Below are 19,886 nucleotides of genomic sequence, written 5' to 3'. Positions count from 1 at the left end.
GGATCCACTAACACCGCGGGGTGGAAGAAAAAAAACTTCCGCAGCCTGCACAAAGAAATATCATATGTGTCACAAAAAAATTTTTTGAAAACATTTTTGTCATTTATTTTACAATGCTACATAAAAATCAGAATTACCTAGGTAATTGCATAGTTCATGCCTAGCTTCTGAATCATTTTTAAATACTAAGTACATTACTGTTACTAGGTAATTTCTAGGTAGAAAAATTGACCAACAACTAGGTAAAGGTAGCAAAAAACAACTACCGAAAATGGCAACCATTAATTCTGTGTAAAAAATAGTTTAACACGGCTAAACGGTATTTCTTGGTTTACAATGGGTCAGAGAGGAGAGAAAGAAAAAAAAAATCTACAAATTGAAACTATTCGTTCTAAAACTGTCCGTTACCGAAACAGATAAAATACGCAAAATAAAGCAACAGAACGTTGAAACAATCCAGCATTTATCTGTATACAATATTACATCCAACTTTTCTAATTTCGGATGGGGGTTGGTAGTCTACGGAAAACAAATCAATTATTGCGAAATTCAAACTCCCTGGAACAAGAACTTCCAAGAAATAATTCCTCTTCGGTGGTTTCGAAACTCTGAAAACAAGACCTAATCGTTGTTCAACAAAATAATCGTAGACTTAACCATTTGGAGAACTGTGTAGAACACAAAGATTGCATTCAATAATATTGTAGTAATTATCAGCCTGGATTTTTGGAACATATTGGTCAAAATTTTCCGGAGTTAGTGAAGGCAGTGCAAAGATTTCACGCGATCAATTAGTTAATTGATGAACATTTCCAACTACTCCGGATCCATTTCTTTGATAGTTGAATAGTTCTATAGTATGACTGAAGCAGACATATTAGATAGAGCTTGTACATCCGTCTCCATAAATATCTGACCCTCTCAAGCGGCGGGAAATATTGTAATACCGCTGCAATTTATTCTTGACACTGAATATCATTGCAGCGGCATGCCAACATTATTTCTTTGGTATTCTTGCTTGACTGTTTTCTCCCCTCACCACAATTTTAAAAGAAAAAGAATACAAAAAAAAAAGAATTTTGACATCCCGCTGCAATGATATTCTGTTACAAGAATAATTGCAGCGGCATTACAATATTTCCCTTCGTTTGGGAGGGTCAGATATTCATGGAGACGGGTGTACTTTACATGGATGGAGTACAAGATGATTGCGATTTTGACTAAGATTTTTCTGCAGAACCAATTTCGATAGAACTTCTTGCAGTTGACCTACTTCGTGATCTTTTCTTGGAGTTGGATGGAAATGTATGAGAAAGATCAGAGCTTTTCCTAGACTTCGATCTACTGCGTGAGTTAGATTCTTTCATCTAGCAATTTTACGAGATATTCTTGATGTATATGTAATACTTGGGGAGGGATTTTTCAATCACATGTTCTTGTACGGACAAATAAGTACAATACTGTCTTTTTAAAAACTAATCAATCAATTTACATTATTTTAAACATAACGATAGTTTAGTGGTAAGAAAACAATAGTACGGAGCTAGAGTCCTAAGGTTCAAATCCTGGAACAAAACTTATAATTTACTTCAGCGTTTCTCGATTTGGACTTACATTTGACGTCAAAGAACTTATGTCCGATGAATATCCATGAAAGAAGGTACTAAAGAGTGGATATTAGGAAGTCACTGTGATATTCATCGTACGACGAAAAGGATATCCAAGTAGGAGGTGCAGGACATCTCAAGGATATCCCTATGACGACGGAGTGTTCGTGGGACAATGTCGTTTCGTTCTAGAAAAGGACATTAAGGTGTTAAAGATAACACGAGATGCAATGCTCAAGAATAGCTCTACCAAACCCAAATCAAAATCTGCTAGTGCCAACAAAATATTGCACTCCATTATCAAATTAAGTGCCCTCTAGAACTGTTGGTTTCGTTCCTGATGCAAAAAATCTTTACCCCCAGTACTTATCAATACTTCTAGTTCAGGTAAAAATATTCCATTTATTATTCAAAGTGAAATTTATACGAACTCTTTTTTATTTAGCAAGAGAAATTAAAGCAAAAAAAAAGAAAGCAGCAATCAAAGACCAACCTATTTAACCAAAACCGGGCGAAGAAAGGGAATTTAGTGTGAGTGCTGTAAATTCTGACAGTAAGGGACCAAGTTCTGTTGAAGAGCTTGGGCTGTCTCCGCTTCCTCCTCCCAAACAAAGAGAGGGTTTTGAAATGTTGAAAAATTTATCGGGAAACAAATTCTGAGGCCATTGACATCTTCTCTTGATTTGAAGAGGAAACGACAGACCTTAGTTAACAATTTTATCAAAAGTTATTCCTTGCGTAAAAATTATTCGTGAAAATGTTTGAATTTGATTTCCACGAAATAAAACCCATGATAACTGAATTTACATAATGAATTGAAATTCAATTTGGAAGAGTATTAGTAACACTGGAAAGATATTCTCAATTTTTCGTATCTACGTTTCTCAACCTACGATATAAACAAAATAACAGTGTTGACTCCCTAAATCTTCTGTTCTCTCAGATTCAAGTAGAGAGGGTTTGCTTGCACTTGTGTTGTATTCTATAACCTTTGTGCTATTGATGTGCGGTAACCGTTGCTATGTTTTAAGATATTAAGATTTAAGGCTAAATAAGAACTGCAATGAATACAGTGCTTTTAGCATGAATACAGTGAAACCCTAAAACGAAGAATACCTGCTACTTCAAAGGAGACGACAGAAAATAAATGTGACGAATTACTCAAGACGAACGATCTGATCTTAACAGCCTGGATTGAACAGTTGGATCAGGCCAATGCAGTGTGCTTCGTTGGCTTTGGGGTTCCGTCACCCGCAAGAATCTTCAAAGTGGTGACGGTTGCTCCTGCTCAAGTGAAGGCACCACTTCCTCCGTAGAAGGGCCAATTTAACTGAAAATTACACAATCAGAAAGGTTAAGAATAAAATCTTCTTGTTCTGGTTCCGTTTGACCCAGTGGTGGAGGTTGCTCCTTTATCGTTGACGGTGACCTTGGTTCGTAAGGTGATGATGGAAGCGAAAAATATGTGGTTAACGCACTATTGGTTGTTGATCGGTAATTTCTGCTACAATGGGGGCTGCTGCGGGGTTTGTGGCAGCGAAAGCGGAGGCAGTCACGTCAACCGCAGCCTCTCTTGCCGCTGGTTGGATCAGAATCTGACGAAGGTTTATTGCGATCTTCTTTTTATAGTGAATTAATTTACCCACGTTTTACTTCTCCGTGTTATCGAATTTACGCGTAATATTGAAAGCCGGAAGAGCTGGATTCGGAGGATAGATGGAGGGTCTATAAAGCTGGAAAGCACTGGCTATGGCGGATTAAAGAGACCACAACATGCCGCTCAATTGGCTGATTGTAACCCATTTGCCAGATATTAAACTGTGATAATGATCACCTCTGATTTAGAGAAGATAGTCAGCCACAAGGACTTTTTCGCCTTCTCTATCGGTTCGAAGACACGCAGGAATACCCCACTTCAGTTAAGCAGCATGGAAAACTCTTATGACAGTTTCGAACTGGTTGTTCTCTGTAACCTACCTATTTTAGCTTTTGTGAATCCATCCGAGGTTACAATGAATAATTCCATGGACAAAAAACCCACCTTCGAAAGAGAACAAACGCACACAAACACACAAAATTATATCATATTGAACCACAATTAAATTATATTGCTTTAAAAAAATTATACTAACAAATTTTGTCCGAAAGAGTAAATTTAGTCCAAAAGAGGTTTATTTTTGCCTCATAGGACCACAGTCGTGAACCTCTCGTTATAATGAAGTGCAACTTACCCGTCAAACTTGTGAAATCTGTCGAGATGACATAAAGAAAGGGGTCCTTACAAAGAATATACACTTCGTTTTATTTTCTTCTTACATGGATACCCCTGATTCAGTCCAACTCTCTTATAAGACTCTCGTAAGAGGGCATCTTGAATGTTTATTCCATCAGAGCTTAATTTCCCTTTTATGAGTTGCAGTCCTGTTAAAAAAGATTCATGTCGTACCGACGGGTTGGCCGGTGGGACACGCTCACGCTTCAGTGTAATAATTAATATATTACATATGGCTTTAGAACATAATTTGGTATAAATGGAAATACATTTAAGGGCCAGCTTATTATTTATCACGAGAGGTTACAACAATATGCAGTGACGGCCGATAACTTACCATAAATTCGCCGCGTATAGAACATAAAGGTTTTCACTGTTTGCTCACTAATTAATCGCGAAACTTCTATCTAACAGACTTCCTCTTTTTACTAACAACGTCACTTTCACTTCTTCTTACGCTCACCTCCGTATCCTCTTCTTACCACTCGTTCTTCCATTCGTAATCGCTACTTAAACTGTTTCAACAGGTCACAGCCGTTAGGGTGGAATGAACTGAACGGCCAACGATAGACGTTCCAGCGGAATGGATGAAGAGCCAGAAAAATAAACTTGGCCACCTAGAATGGAAGATCATCTAACGGGCAAAGAGGTCGGAAAAACTAGGCGGGATGGAACGAAGAAGCCGGCGATGAAAGATGGGGTGTGAAGAATAAGTACATTTTCCAGTCGGGGATTGAAATACTACAATTTTAGCTCACTGATATCACGATCCAAAAAATAAACATGATGCGTGGACGGTCCGAAGAAAGCCAACCAACGCAATCCGAACAGTACAAGAGGAAGATTCAAGGACGATCTAACAAGACCTGACCAATGCAACCCGACAGTACAAGAAAAGATTCTCGGACTATCTGACGAGACACAACCAGTATGCAATTTAAACATGAAAGGGGAAAGATTTGCGGATAGTTTGACGAGATCCGACCAACGCAATCCAAACAAAGGCTCCAGAATAAAAATTCGTGGTCGCAATACTGATAGCAGACCAACGAGTCTAATACAATCACAACACATTATATTTTAAGAAAACGAATCAATTGAATACAATTGTCTAAAAAATTAAAAAGATGAAAGCGCAGACCGATCTGGTATGCCCTTTTTTTCCCGTTTTGGTCTCTCTTCTTCGGTTGGAGTTCCATCTATCCACCTGAAAGGGAGCAGGGTCTTTGGGCAGAGGTTCATAATTGTTTGCTATTATCAATCGTCAATAACTGGCACCGTTGAAAAATAGAAAATGATTTCGCTCCCTTGTCGGTCTGACAAAAATGGCAATTAATTGTTTCCGTGTTGGCAATTGAGCCTTCCCCCTGTCATAATTCCCACCCCTTTCTTCGCAGTTAATCTCACATGCTACTTTACTTCAAAGTCTTGTGAGTTCTCTCATTGCTAGTTTTTTGCATTGCTCTCTCTTTCTAGAGATTTATTTTCCTGATGATGACATTTATTTGCGTCATCTTTCTTCTGAAAGTTCGTTAATGTAATTTGTTCAAGTTCTGAATCCAACCTTTTTTTATTGTTATTATTCCTAGCTTACATGGTGTCATTTAGTTTCATCTTGTTGTCGAACTACAGGCCTTGGCTACCTGTGCATGTATGTGTGTGCGTGTGCCTTGTTAACCAACCGATTAGGCTTCCTTGGCTTCTCACGTAATAAATATTGTTAAACTGTTTCCTTATCGTTTCTAATTATGGTATTGGTTCTTGGTACCACGCATACCCCCATTATTCACACACCCATTATTATATCTGCTTTTTTAAACTTCACCTTTTCACCTACCAACATTCATTTCTCTTCGGAAATAATAAAGTCGACCTACATCAAGCCTATTTCAGTTCCATGCACGACATTTTACGACAGCTTGCACCCCCCAACCTCCGAACCGAACCGGAGCTCTCCATTTATTCGCTCCAGCCTTTTTCTACATTCTACCGCAACTTATTACGTTGCCGATTACCAGGGCCATCTTCGATGTTGATTTAGATCCCCCCCAGTCTTCCTGCTTGATCTCTTAACATCCTCGTTTTTTTTCCTCCATCCATCGAAATTCGGCGTTGATTCTTCTCGTTGTTTCGTCCCAACGCCTGCACCCTGCATTAATTCTGCTTGTCCTAGCTTCCGGATTTCATGGCAATAACCTCGTTGGTTGGGTCACCTGGACATTGAGACTACTCTGTGTCGTTCTCACTTAACTTGGCAGAACAAGTTGTCATAAGATATAGTTATCTAACAAATATCTTAATATCTATTAGGTAGATATCTGTAGCGAGACTACACAAAGAAGAAATGTCATCGATAAGAAATATGTTGATCATTCAGTTTATTAAATATCTAACAAGTAAAAATCATGTCTAATATTTTTCCTACATACATACATATAAAAATGGAAAAAGTAAAGGATAATAATTTGAAAAATTCCGTTTAATTCCATTAAACGACATAAATCAAATTTAACGGCAGAAAAAAGCAATAAATTAAAGTTAATTAAATAAATTTGTTCTTGATTCCATTGATCGTCTTGTGTGACGATCCAGCGATGAGAATTCTTTTCCAGTCGTAATTTTCTTTTCTGCGCTCCACCTCTTCCCGACTGCAAGCTGTACTATGCCTTTTTTTTGCTTTTCGCAGATGTGATTTTATTTCGACTATAAATGTGGCATTTTCCAGTCCTAATTTTGAATTCACTTATTAATAAATGCAAAAATTATTCTACGGCCTTTATTATTAAGTTGACAATGATTTCTCGTATTCCTATACCGATGTTAACTCCCTTACACTTTCTTCCAAACCAATTTACCTCCTTAGAAAAGGAGTCCACTATCTGAACGTTCCACGCTCTATTGATATAGCCCAATTTGTTGTTTTCGGGTCGTGCTTCTCTCAACGTTTAACGCGAAGTACCTATATCAAATGTTATAAACGTGAAAAAATCCTAGTCATAATCCCAGTCCTCCTGGTCCTCTAAATTTTTTTTTGCTTCCTAAAATGTATTAAATGCTTAGAAGTTCATTGTGTACTTTTTTTCCTCTTTTAAGGAATAATGGATGAAACAATTCATTATCTTGGCCATTGATATTATCTTCATCGCTTTCACTTTTTACTGGCTTTATAGCCATCTTCAGAATATCTAGTTTCTCATTGATCTTCTTCGTCAAGGTTGGTAGAAATTCATTACTTCTTGAACAATAATTTTGTGGATAATTTCTTGGAAATGCAGGTCCCCTGGAATTGATGGCTTCGATTTATCGCTGCGATCAAAAAAATGTTTGCATCTGCTGTGAATTATTTCCAAATGGGTACGAGAAAACATTTTCGTGACCACTATAGGGAGTAGAAGTTGTGTAAATGTCTTATATAGGAAACATAAAGTTGGTTAACGAAAATCAGAGAAATATATTAAATCAACGAAAATGTTCAATTAGCAAAATCTCTACCGATGATACTGAAACCAGGAAAGGACAATGACACTTATTTGGGCTGAAGGATAAAATATGCAATGGCTGTATTGACAAATTAAACTGGTTCCTAAATAAGCAAATGAGAAACTGACATAAAAAATCAACATAACAACATAACATAAAAGATAAGATGATACCTAGAATCCACGATTATGAATTGACTGTTTACCAAAGATATCAATATGAGTGTGAATAAATAGTAATCGCACACAAAATCCATCGAATTCAATCTATCAATACGCTACTAGCATTAGCATTAGCGTCATATTAAATGTTATAATAGTCGTTTAAAAAACTGAATGTAGAGTCAAATAGTTCGTGTAGTATTGTGTATGCACATAAATGAAATGCACGAACAACGTGCTAAATTATAAGAGATATCAGAACTCAACCACTTAGACAGAAATGACATCTCACTAACCAGAAAGAAAAACTGGCATGAAAGGCTTGATTCGCGATCAGCTGATAATCGAGGCTCACTGTAAACGTGCGATATCTACAATAAGAAAATATAAACAACCAATAAATTTTACACAAGACGAATAAACTAAGTGCGATTTTTTACTGGAACATAACAATTGACGTATAGATCCTGGCTATTTTCTTCGTCACTTCTCCTTTTGTTCAAATTTTTATTTGAGTGCGGAGTTTCATTGTCAGAACTGTCATCAGGGTCTCTGTATCTCCTAAAAACTGAGCGATTTTTTTTATACGCCAGATGTTAAGCAGTAGGTTGAGTTTTCTTAGTCTTTCTGATACTTTATCACTGTAATGGATAATGGTTGTCTATAAAACAGTTAAAAAATTAAAAAAAGCACGTTACAAAAGTAAGTTACAATTTAATGGAGATTGAGGTGTTGCTACATTGTTTCTAATGTTGCTCGGTCCTCCTTTTTTGTTAATGTCTCGAAATTTTTTAAAAAGCGTCATTACCAAGAATTGAAAAATGACCACAATTTAACAACCTTTTCTATTTATTGATGATGGTGGTGTCGGTAGTTTACCAAATGCCGATGAAAAAGATTAAGTAGTTGATTTTCTTCTTAGACAGTGACTGCATTCTAGAAGTTAAAGGCAAATTAAGAGCAACATCACTGTCATGATCAGTTGTAGTCTCTTCCCCAGGTAATTTGTTTGTTTTCAGCATTCTTGTTCTACATCCCTTTCCAAGCTACGATAATTCAGTGGATAATGGCAGGCCTTTCTCAGACCATGGAAGATTTATTCTGGCATCATCATATGAGTCCATTAATCACAACATTGACTTACCTAAATCAGCATAAAAGAATCATATTGTAAATTTAACTTACCAAAGCGATGAATTACTTTGTAACAACGAATAGAGTCCCATTTTTCTGTTTTCCAGTTCCATAAAACTACGAAAATTACGTTATGCTTTTAAGCAGAAGTTAAGAACTATCAGGCAAATACAGCATTTTTCAACCATCAAATTTTTGGCTACAATATCCACTCAACTCCCTTTTAATTGTGAATCCTTCAGAATTTCTATGATCAAACATTTTCAAGGTGTTGCCATCCACTTTACCTTAATAAACAGTTAGAATTGCTTTAGCGTTCAATATGGTGAATTATCTCACATATTTCTTTCAGTGATTTCAGTTTTCCGTTTTCCGTGATAAAATTAATTTTTTGAATTGCTAATACTATCACAAACAAACAATAAGAGCAACTAGAAAAATTATCATGAATAAACTTTGAACACATTCCCGTTTGTACCAAATTAAAGAATAAGCCTCAAAACTAATGAAGGTTTAGTACAAAACTGCGTTATACATAGATAAATTACTAACATTCAACTCAGTTCTGAGAGTCTGTGTTGGTGTAATGTCGATTTTAATACATAGTTCGTCTTTTTTGTTTGAATATGATTTTGCGTACCGGGATCCTTTAAAATTTCGATATGTCAATAACGGATGCCAGTATTACCTCCAAAACTCATCCAAAATGCGTCCGTAATCGATAAACATTATGTGAATTCGTATTTTTATGGTGAAACGTCATATTCATTAAAGTGACTAGTCCTGACTTACCCGTGTCATGCCTAGTCTCCACTACCCACCTGGATTAGCCTGCCCATTAGTCATCCCGTTTTCCAAGAGTTTAGCAGCTGCTTAACATTAAAGGTATTCATTAAAAGGCAAATCATTAAATTTTATTTGTAAAGGAAGTTTCGTAGTAGTTCTTGAAATCAAGTGATTCGACCGGAGCTATCAACTTTGTTAACCCTGCTCGTCCTTTTTAACTGAGCTAGTTTCACCGTTATAAGGTACTACACTCCCCAATCTATATACTTATTGTCTGTTCAAGAGGGTTTCTGTTGTTCTTTAGTAATCCCATTGGGAATAGGAGAAGCAATAACTGCTAGGCGTAAGAAGAAATTTTTTTTGACAGAAACAAGGAGCTCGTAGTTTTAGGGAAAATATTACTGATGAAGTAAATTTAACGTCTCAAGAAGACATCAGCGAAGGAAATATTTATGATAAATTATATTAAACATCTGAGGAAGACATGGAAATCTTTAACCAATATCTGTCTTTTACCGATTGAAGCTGTTCATTTCGTGGTAAATATTCGTATGGAGTGAAGAACATTCAGATGAACTATCGATTTTGTCATATTTTAGTGATGCTGATGGGACTTGTAATGCGTCTAACTGGGATAACGATAACATTTGGGATCTAGATCCAGAAGAGGAATATGTCGGGGAACTCGATAGTTTAGACACTGACGATCGATAAGATTTAACTGTGATTGAGATTGCGTCCTTAAATTTGTGGATTAGGAATTCAGTGTTGAACAGAGGCAACGAATTTTTAGATAAAGTATAGCTCTATGGGCCGTAGAGTTCAACGTTTCAAAGTTAATGCAGTTAATGTAAATAAGATTTTGTCTGTATTTTGTACCCATCCCAATTTGTCTTTTCTCCCCAATACTTACAAACCACTGTTATGTACCTCTTAAAGTTAACACAATCGAAGTTAGCCCAGGGTTGAGTTTTATCTACTCGAAGGTATAACAGCTTTTTTTTACTTAATAAATACTTCTTTTGAATCAAGTGAAGCTGTCGTTAAAATGTTAATTAGATGTAGCAGAATGCTTGCTATAAAAAACCACGAGCACCTGCAAAGCCTTCTCGGTCTCCTTATATTGGAAAGTGCCAAGCCATTTGAGATGTGATTTGAGGAAATTGGTTGCATCTTGTGTATTTCGGGTTTTTCAAAACACTACTTTATATCTGGTTTCAAAGAAACGAACAAAGAAGAAGCATAAATATTAGAATTTTTTCCAACTAAATTACCGAAATATGTCACTTGGTTGTCGCTATTGAAGAACTTATTCCAATAGAATTCAGTAGGATAACGAGGAAATTAGAGAAACCACTGTCAAAGTTCAGGTTAAATTTTACGAATTGAAACAAACAATATCTACTGACATTCTTTCACGCTTTCTCATCTTTCTCCTCGTATTTCTGACGTATAAAATAGTAAGTTGTGAATAATATTCTCTCTCATTAGCTTTGCTGTGAATCTGTCTTGACATTAGCTTTTCATGATTGAAATTGTTTGACGCTTATCTGCTGATTCGTTCAAGGCATGAAAATGTCAATAGATTTCAATTGGACCCGTCTGGGTTACGATCTCGTCAACGTTATACTTACTTTTAGCGTCGAAGTTTCGATTCTTGAAACTACAGACGGACAAGGTGAAGGAAAGAAGTGCTGAGATTTATTTTTATCGCCAGTCTTGGGAAAGAGGGCATGGGAAGGGTTGTTGTGTATGCATTGTACACGTTCTCAACACCACTCGCTTGATGTCATGCATATCGTTCCTGATTCTGGGCTCTCAAGCTGAAAATCTGACCCAACTGGAATTTAGAATCTGACATAATTCAAGGTCAGATTTCTTTGGTGTACATAATATTCTTAATGGGGCCTGCCAGCTTTTCTCTTGCCAGAACAATCGGATGCTTCTTGTCTAGATTCTGCCTTGGGACTTTTTTTGATTTGGTGACAGCTGGCTAATTCAGGATGAGATAGTCGGTGAGCTCAGCAAAACTGGAGTGGATTGCCAGTAGAAAGGCTGACTGTGGGGAGATGACCGCCATATCGGGTTATGGATTCTCGGTCGATGGACAAATTGTTGCAAGTACACCTTTAGAAAATTATGTTAAGCGAGGTCGTTTTATTTGGAAAAAAGAGCAACTAGTTTTCTGTTTACATAATTTAATTTGCAGAAGATCAGTTTGATGTCAAAACAATGAACGACGGCATTTACCCTCAACGAATTCAAAGACCTTCAGGAGAATTCCACAAGGATGCACTCAGTACGCGCTTAATTTTGTCGTTTATCTGGACATAGAAGAACCATCCAACTACAATTAAGTGATACAAAAAAATGAAGCCGTCAACTAGATGATGCCATGAAAGAAGAATTTGACTCTTTAATCGAAAAAATGGGTCCTCACGCACACGGGAGAATGATCTTAAAATTTTTAGGTCTACAAACGAAAACTTGGCTTTGATAATAAAATTCGGCGCTTCAAATAGCCTAATTTTTGTCTACAGATATATCTAAAAAACCTGGGATAGATTTTGACAAAACTTATGCCCCTGTCATAAAATAGGTTTTTCTTAGTTAAAGCAGGCTAATCACTCATGGAACTCATGGAATTAAAAGTTTGATTTGTTCCTTACGAAGATGCTCCGCAGCTCAGCTGACTAATGTGTCTATTTGAATCACGACAAAAAAGGACTTACTTTAGTTGCATCTGGGTTTATGATAGATACAGTGGGTACCGAAAGTATCCGTACGGCTGAGAGGATCAGTAGGGAAAACGCGTTTTTCAAAACGCTCCCAAAAATAGAATTCTCGGTGGAATTCGATAAAAAATTTTTCAAAGGTTAATATTAGGGCGGGGTATCATGTGATTTTTGTTGGGAATTTTTCGACAACGCGATATGTGGTTTTTATCGCGTTGCGTAAGTATCCGTACGGCCGAGAGGCCTAGCAGGGAATGGGCTTACTTTGGAGGCCTGTCATTCGGTATCTACGTAATATTATAGGGTGGGAAAGTTCTTAAAAAAAAGAGCTGCATTAGCTCTATGTGTGGTCATAAGATCACATTTTTCAAATTTCATTTATAGTAATGAAATCGAAATTGAAAACACGAATTATAAGTTTTCCGTTTTCTTCCCCTCGATTCCCCATCACCAGTGTTGCCATATCAAAAAATATTTATCCTTTCTCTTTTTCCCTCTTCCGTCCAAGGGAAGAAAGAGATTTTGAGATATGGCAACACTGGTGATGGGGTGGCTGGTGATAGGTTAGGTGACTCTTCTTTTGATTAGTGCTAGCTGCCCAATGAAGAAGAATCTGTTTGAACGACAGTAAGTTACTGCCACTGAGGGAGGAAGTATCAGCCACATCAATCACAGTTGTCCCATCAAATTCACCAATCTTAGTTATCTGAACTGTCGTCGTCGTCTGAAGTTTATGACTCTATGGAAAAATAGAATTTAGTTATTTTCATGTCTAACGAACTCTTTGTAGTAAGCATGAGGTACAAAAAGCAGTCAAATTTAGTAGGAGGTGAGGAACACAAAATGTAATGTTTTGTTAATTCTGTTTACCTCTTTCACGATTTATATTTTCTTCATTAGCAATACTGATTGGTTAAGAAATTTAAGATATGACACATGATTCAGACTCGGGATGGAATTGGCTCTCCATGCTACCCTCTTGTTCTCTAACAACCGAGGTTTCAGTTTCCTAAATGTTTTGCAATCATACACAACACAAATTATAAAATGCGAACTAAATTGATTTAAAATGGAAAAAAATACCAAATGTTTATTTGCAGGCTGGTCACACAATGGTATGTTCGATGCATTAATTATTCCCGCATCAGCTTGTAATGCTTTCTGCTTTAATCCAAATGTCCCAGGCAAGGGCGATGACAATTCAGACAAATGTGTCATACCACTTTCGGAGACTCCTGTAGATATATATTGTGTTAGTTCTTTGGCTGCCATTCTTTTCATTTTCTGCCTACATTCTGGTGTGAGACAGTCGGCTTTAATTTTTCTCTTTCGTTTGAGTTTCCTACTAGCCAAGAGAATTTCATTAACTTGGTAATCAGTTATTAGTTCTGCTATGTTTTCCATATTTCATTAAACACATAACAAAATCAATATTAGATAGTAGCTATTCACTGAAATGTTGGTTCACATGAGATATATAAGAGAATGCCCCAGCATCATGACAGTCTCTTCACCAATACCAAGATGACATGTAACATGATGGATGCTCTACAGGCATACTAACCGTTTCGCGCATCGGACCCAACACGAGATATTCAAGACAAAAGTTACTGATGGGAAATTTTTTAAGATATATTAATGATGATTTGTATAATTTTCAAATTCTAAATAAAATTTTACTTCTTTTTTCTTTTGATTAGTCGATCAGTGTTATTAAAAATGAACTGTATTAGATGGAAGTATTTGTAGAATCGCAACCGTCTATGTCACGTGAAAACCGCATGGGCATAGACACCATCGATTGTGGTTTTCAGGTATTAAATCCTACATTTTGATTGAAACCTTAAACATAACGTAGTCTTTGTTGAATATGTTTAGGTAGGGAGATTAGCAAATTTTTGGAAAGGCCAATATGAGTTGGAGAGATACTTTGCATTGAATGACGAGGAAAGCAAACATAGTTCCCTTAAATATTACTTGATTAGAACTGTAGAGACCGATGAAGACTATTGTTAAATACTTTTAATACGTGTGTGCCTACAACATGGGTATCAGTTTGCAAAACTTTTATTCTGTACCCACCAGTTGGGATTTACAGTGTTAGTGGAAGAACCGTTGAGCCTCCAAATTGGAAAAGGACTATTTTCAAAAGATTTTGTTTCCCAAATCGTGATGACTGGTTTGAAAATGATATTGTCCACATCTACAGAATTAAAAAAACCAGGTAGCAAAGAGCAATTTCGAAACAAACAAACAATAGATAAAAAAAATAAAATTTTGATCTTCCTGCTCCGATTGAAATCCTAAGAAAGAAAAAGACAACTGTCATAAGTAAATCGCATCGGACGAACTGGAAAAATTACAGAAAAAAGCGTAGACATCGCCACTGTTATTGAACATATAGATATCAATAAAGAAAATCCAAATAAATTTTTAAATTCTCTTGAAGAACAGCAAGCTGAGGTTAGTAACGTCGGTTACCCTCGGTTCGAAAGCGATTGGAATAAAAACAGTCGTCATAGCTTTGACCGTGGTGGTATGTAATCACTATATAAATATTAGTTTAAAAGAAGTTAATTGAAACAATTTAGATTATAGTTTCCACTCAACTCAATAATTTTGGCTGGTTTGATCCAATTAGCCCGATTACTGACGATTTTGCCGATGTAAACACGCTCCAAGCCATGAATGACCAAGGTCAACGTGAAGGAATCATTCAAAAAAGTTTCTCTGATACTGATTTAACACTGTCAATCAGTGTGCTGGAATGCCTCAAACGGCTTTAAACCATGCAAGACATTGTTGAATCGTTTTCAACAAAGTTCCAGGCTTTTATGGATAAGCTAAGTGATCTAGAGAGAAAAATGGAAGAAATCGGTGAAGTGGATATGTTCAAAAAAGCAAAAAATTGCTTTGATCACCACAACAATATTATATCAAACCACACTTCAAAGACTTGCCTGTGCAATCAACCAAAGCCGTGGAAGCTTTAAATGTGGCGTTGAAAGACGAAAAACTCGCCGTTAGTCTGGTAGAAATCTATGTTAACGAATGTTTTGAAATTGATTCTTACGTTTATTTAGTGAGAATTTCAGGTAAATTTCTTCATACAAAAAATGAAAACAGCGAAAACGGTTAATTCATTTGAGAAGTTAATGTTTTCATTCTTAATTTCTGATGTTACCAGCAATGCGATGCAATGGAAAATGTACCCTATGGGTAAAGACAATTGACCTGGTCTAGCTGGATTGCATCATCTTTTTGCCGTTTCCAGTGGTATGTTAAAGTTAAAGGAATTGACCATGCAACATATTTTACAAATATAATCTCTGTGCTTTTCATATAGTTGCTGTCATGCATTTCGAAAAAAAAAGAGGTGAGGCTATAAAAGTACCCATATTCCAACAACTTGTACGTGACGCCAGAAAGGTGAACTCAAGATTCTATCGTTCAAAATCAATCAATACTGATGAGCAGGAGGCTGACGATAATGCTACAGCTGATTTCGCTGCCACAGCTATTAAAGCCAGATTGTGATAGTGTACTTTTACAAGAACATATTGAGAAACTCAACACAGCCGTCAGCAAATTCACACTTCAAATTTCATTCCTTTTTTACACTGCTGCCATGCTGGCCAGGTCTGGTCAGGTTTAATTTTTTAGTTTTTTTTTTATTTTTTAGATCATTCCAGGATGGAATTGGTTTTCATCACTAATATTTAGACAAGGTTTTAAACTGGTGTACGAAATCAGTTAATAAACAGGACTTTAACCTGGAAAATAACGGGGAAAAACGGGATAAAAATTGGTTTTACGAACCAGTAAATTTAGAGGGTTTCAAACTAGTGTAAGAAACTATACTTTAGTAAGGATACTTTGCATGAAAATTGGGAAAAAAACTAGAAAACACACTAGATAGAAACAGGGGTGAAAATGCAGTCCTAAACTAGTGTAACACACCATAACAAATACAATACCCCCTCCCCCCCCCAAAAAAAACGAGAGTGTTAAAAACCGGTTAAAAACCCGCCCTATCACGCAAACAAGTGGGTGTAACACCTTTGTCAAACACATATATGCCCCGAGAAGCGTCTGGGGACTATTCCGTTTCAGCCCACTCAAAGTCAACGCATAAAAATAGAGTTGTATTAGAGTTTTTCTGAATTTTATGTTTTCCAGCCGAAGTTTGGGAATTTGAGTTTGTTATTTTCAAAATAAATGCAAAATATATGGAAATGATAAATGCAGTCAAGAATCGTTAGCTTTCTTCATTATAAATTGATTTTTTTAAAGTCAATTCTCCGATTTAAAATTTTCATCAGAAATATTTTAATAAATTTTATATCACATATATTTGAATATACGAACAATAAAGATTTGTCTTATCCGGGGCTTGATCCTTTGACCTTTTTATTCATGATCCAACTCTTTAACCGATAGAACTTCAGATGACAAAAGACCTGGCTGATTACAAAATAAAAGTACCGCTGACATTTCGATGGCAATTTTCAAAGTTGTATTTAGTTGAAATTATCAGATGTATGCAACAGAGGAACTAAATACCAACGTAATTCCTCATTTTCAAAAGATATTGGTGGAGTTGGATTAAGAGGAAGAGCCATCATTTTACAAAATACTTGTGAAGGATAGCGGAAAAATGTAGGCGCACTGAGGGTATGAGCAGAAAATATGTTGTGATCTGACGATCGATATGGCTGAACATGGGCATTTTCAAGAGATACAAATTTACGTGCAACAATTTTAACTAATTCCATACCACTACACGCAAGAATGTCAACACAAACGAAGGCAGATTTTTGGTTATCGAGGAAAATATTATTGGGGAATAAATTAGTCAAGATAAAGTTATTGAAAATAAATTTTTTAGGCCATCGACCTCCCTTATTACAATATTTAAGTACCCTGTTGTTATTTTTTATTCCTTCCAGCACTAATTGTACTTTAGTCTCAATAATAGTTCCACATAAAGTTGTCGGGAGTTGGTACTTAGACTTTTCAACACATCTGTTACGTATCTGTTCAGCTTGGAGATTTCCACTTCTTATACATCTTCGAAAGAAAACTTGGAAACTCTCGAAAGGAAATGCACCCAGAGTTTCAATCCCGCATTGAAAGTTTTCTGAATCCTGCCACAAATGAGAAACTTGATGGCTGACAAATCGACAAGGTATTTCTCTCTCAGTCAGCTCCACAGAATATCTATCTAAGATGTTTTTGGCCTTTAAAATTCTTTTTTTAGGAACGGGTTCTCCATTGAAAGACCCCAATAACATCATGCCATATTGTAACAACATAATATGTTCGAGGTCATTTTCACTGAGAATTCCTTTGAAGAGAGGAAATAATAGATAATAAAGAATGTTACGTTTCACTTTGTCATATCCTGCTTTAACTGCACGTCACTGATTCATAGCTCCCCTTGTATAACCGTCATTTGAACGTATTTTAGTATATGAGAAAATGCGGTATAGAAATTTTAATATACATACATACATACATGAATCTTATAGTTCTTGCATTTTTCCAGCTTGTCAACAAAACGGTCAAATCCGTATCCGACAAGTGAAAGAACTTGATTCGTTTGTTGGCTTCAGCTATCTGTGTGCTTGTAAGTTTGCCCTCGGCTGGCACGAAAACAAATCCCTCTAAACGTCGGCCAAAGGCACCCTCGATAACAGTATGCATAGGATCAATGACAAAGCCTAATACCATTGGCAAATTTACATTGAGGAAAGGACTAACATCGTTTGGGTCTTTCAAGTGTTCATCAATAGAATAATCGTTGACATGATAAGTCAAGAAATCTGCATCGGTTCTAGCAGGGGCATTAACATTTCGTAGTAAGATAGTTCGAATAACCATTTCACCTTTCTGAATACAACGGTCACAACACCAATAACCGGAATGGCCTTTATTTCTTTTAAGAAAAGATCTCATTGGACCATCAGCAATGACACAACGAAGTGAAGCTGTGCAGCAACGCTCATTTATGTCGGCAATGTTTTCATTTGAAGGGGAAAGGTGAGAAAGTTCCCGAATAAGGTCTTGAAGAAATCTGTGAATATCGGTAGGCTTACCCTTTCCAACATAAAAACCGATGATGAAAACTGAAGTCTCCAAAAGAGTGATGTTGTCAAGACTTTTTGCATCTGACTGAATTGAGTGAATTCTTCCAAGAATAGGTGTTATCGTAGGAGCATTTTCGTCTTCGTTCAGCTTGGCTTCGTCGATGTTGATATCTATGTTGAAATGAGGGGTTTTCTCCAAACACAATTCAGGAACTACAATTTTTTCTCCTCGTAGAGTGGCTTTAGCTTTCTCCGTAATTGAGTAAACGTCAAATGCTTCAATCTATGTAAAGATTGAGGAAATTATATGCACTGTAAGGTAAAGGATATAAATATAATATTTACTCTTTTCCACAAATTTTTTGGAAGAATACTTGCATTTTTATAGTACAAATCAACAAATTGCATCAAATCTGCGTCGCGATGGATTAGTCCAGCAGAATTTCCACTTAAGGCATTTTCTAAGCCAAAATGTACATATTTTCCATCATATATTGATACAGCAGATGGCAACTGTCTTGATTTTTGTGCATTATTTGTTGAAGTGGGCCAATCGCTTCCATCCACATGCATAAGTTCTTGTCCAGTGCTTGGTAACAAAGAATAATGTGGAATAGGCTCATACAGCTTCAGTAATTTGAGTAGATACGTTAGGTGTTTTTGTTTTTGATTTGTGTAAGCTGCAAAATGCCGTAAAATCTTTATTTAAAGTCATTTGCCCATTTCCAGGCTGTTCATTCTGTTCCAGTAATTGGGCTTCGTTCTCAAATAGGACAGTTTCCATCTCCTTAAACTCATTTATTGTTGTATCCTTCGACTGATGATCAACTGAGTCATCATTTTCCTCTACAAGTGATTTTTCATCAATAATCGATGCGTTTTCTTGATTATCATTTGAAGCTTTCTGTTTAATAAAAACAAATTTTATACAATTATATTTATCGAACTGTTATTATGATTCATATGATTTGTTACCACATCACGCTGAAATTTGGATTTCATTTCTTCCATTGGTTTCAAATTAAACCTCAGTACAAGATTCGGATCGCTTTAAACATTGTTCCATATTCTTGTTGGAACGCCTTGTGTACACCAATCTTCAATAACTCGCAAAGCTTTTCTTCGCAAAACTGATGCGTATGTTGGTTGCAACTCTTCCAACGTACGTTTTCTCTTTCGTACCGAAAATTCACAATATAAAAGAACTTTTTTTATTTCTTCGTCGGTCAACATTGTAGCTAATATATGTTTAGGCCAGTGTGTATTACAGATTACGTTTGAGCAAGGCCTACTGAATGTTTAAGGCCTGTAAACTTGTAAATCCTTGTAACTTATAATCCTTTCTGATCACGGTTGATCAGAGCAATTATAAGAAGAGGGAGGATACAACGACACCATCTGGTGCTCGATTGTGCCCGCATGCCAAAAAATACCTATAAATCTACAATTAATGAATGAAGGCCTACCGTTACAGGATTAGTTTATTACACACCCGCATGCATAATAGTCCTGCTCATTACCTAACTTCACTACTTCGTTCATTTCGTTCATTCAACCTAAGGGATCACAAATCAACTTTAAAGTAAGTTCTTAAAATTTCTCTAGTTTTTGAGTTTTTATTA

The sequence above is a fragment of the Daphnia pulicaria genome, chromosome 6, assembly GCF_021234035.1.
Source record: "Daphnia pulicaria isolate SC F1-1A chromosome 6, SC_F0-13Bv2, whole genome shotgun sequence".
In the NCBI taxonomy this organism is placed as follows: domain Eukaryota; kingdom Metazoa; phylum Arthropoda; class Branchiopoda; order Diplostraca; family Daphniidae; genus Daphnia; species Daphnia pulicaria.
Note: the sequence above shows the minus strand (reverse complement) of the source record.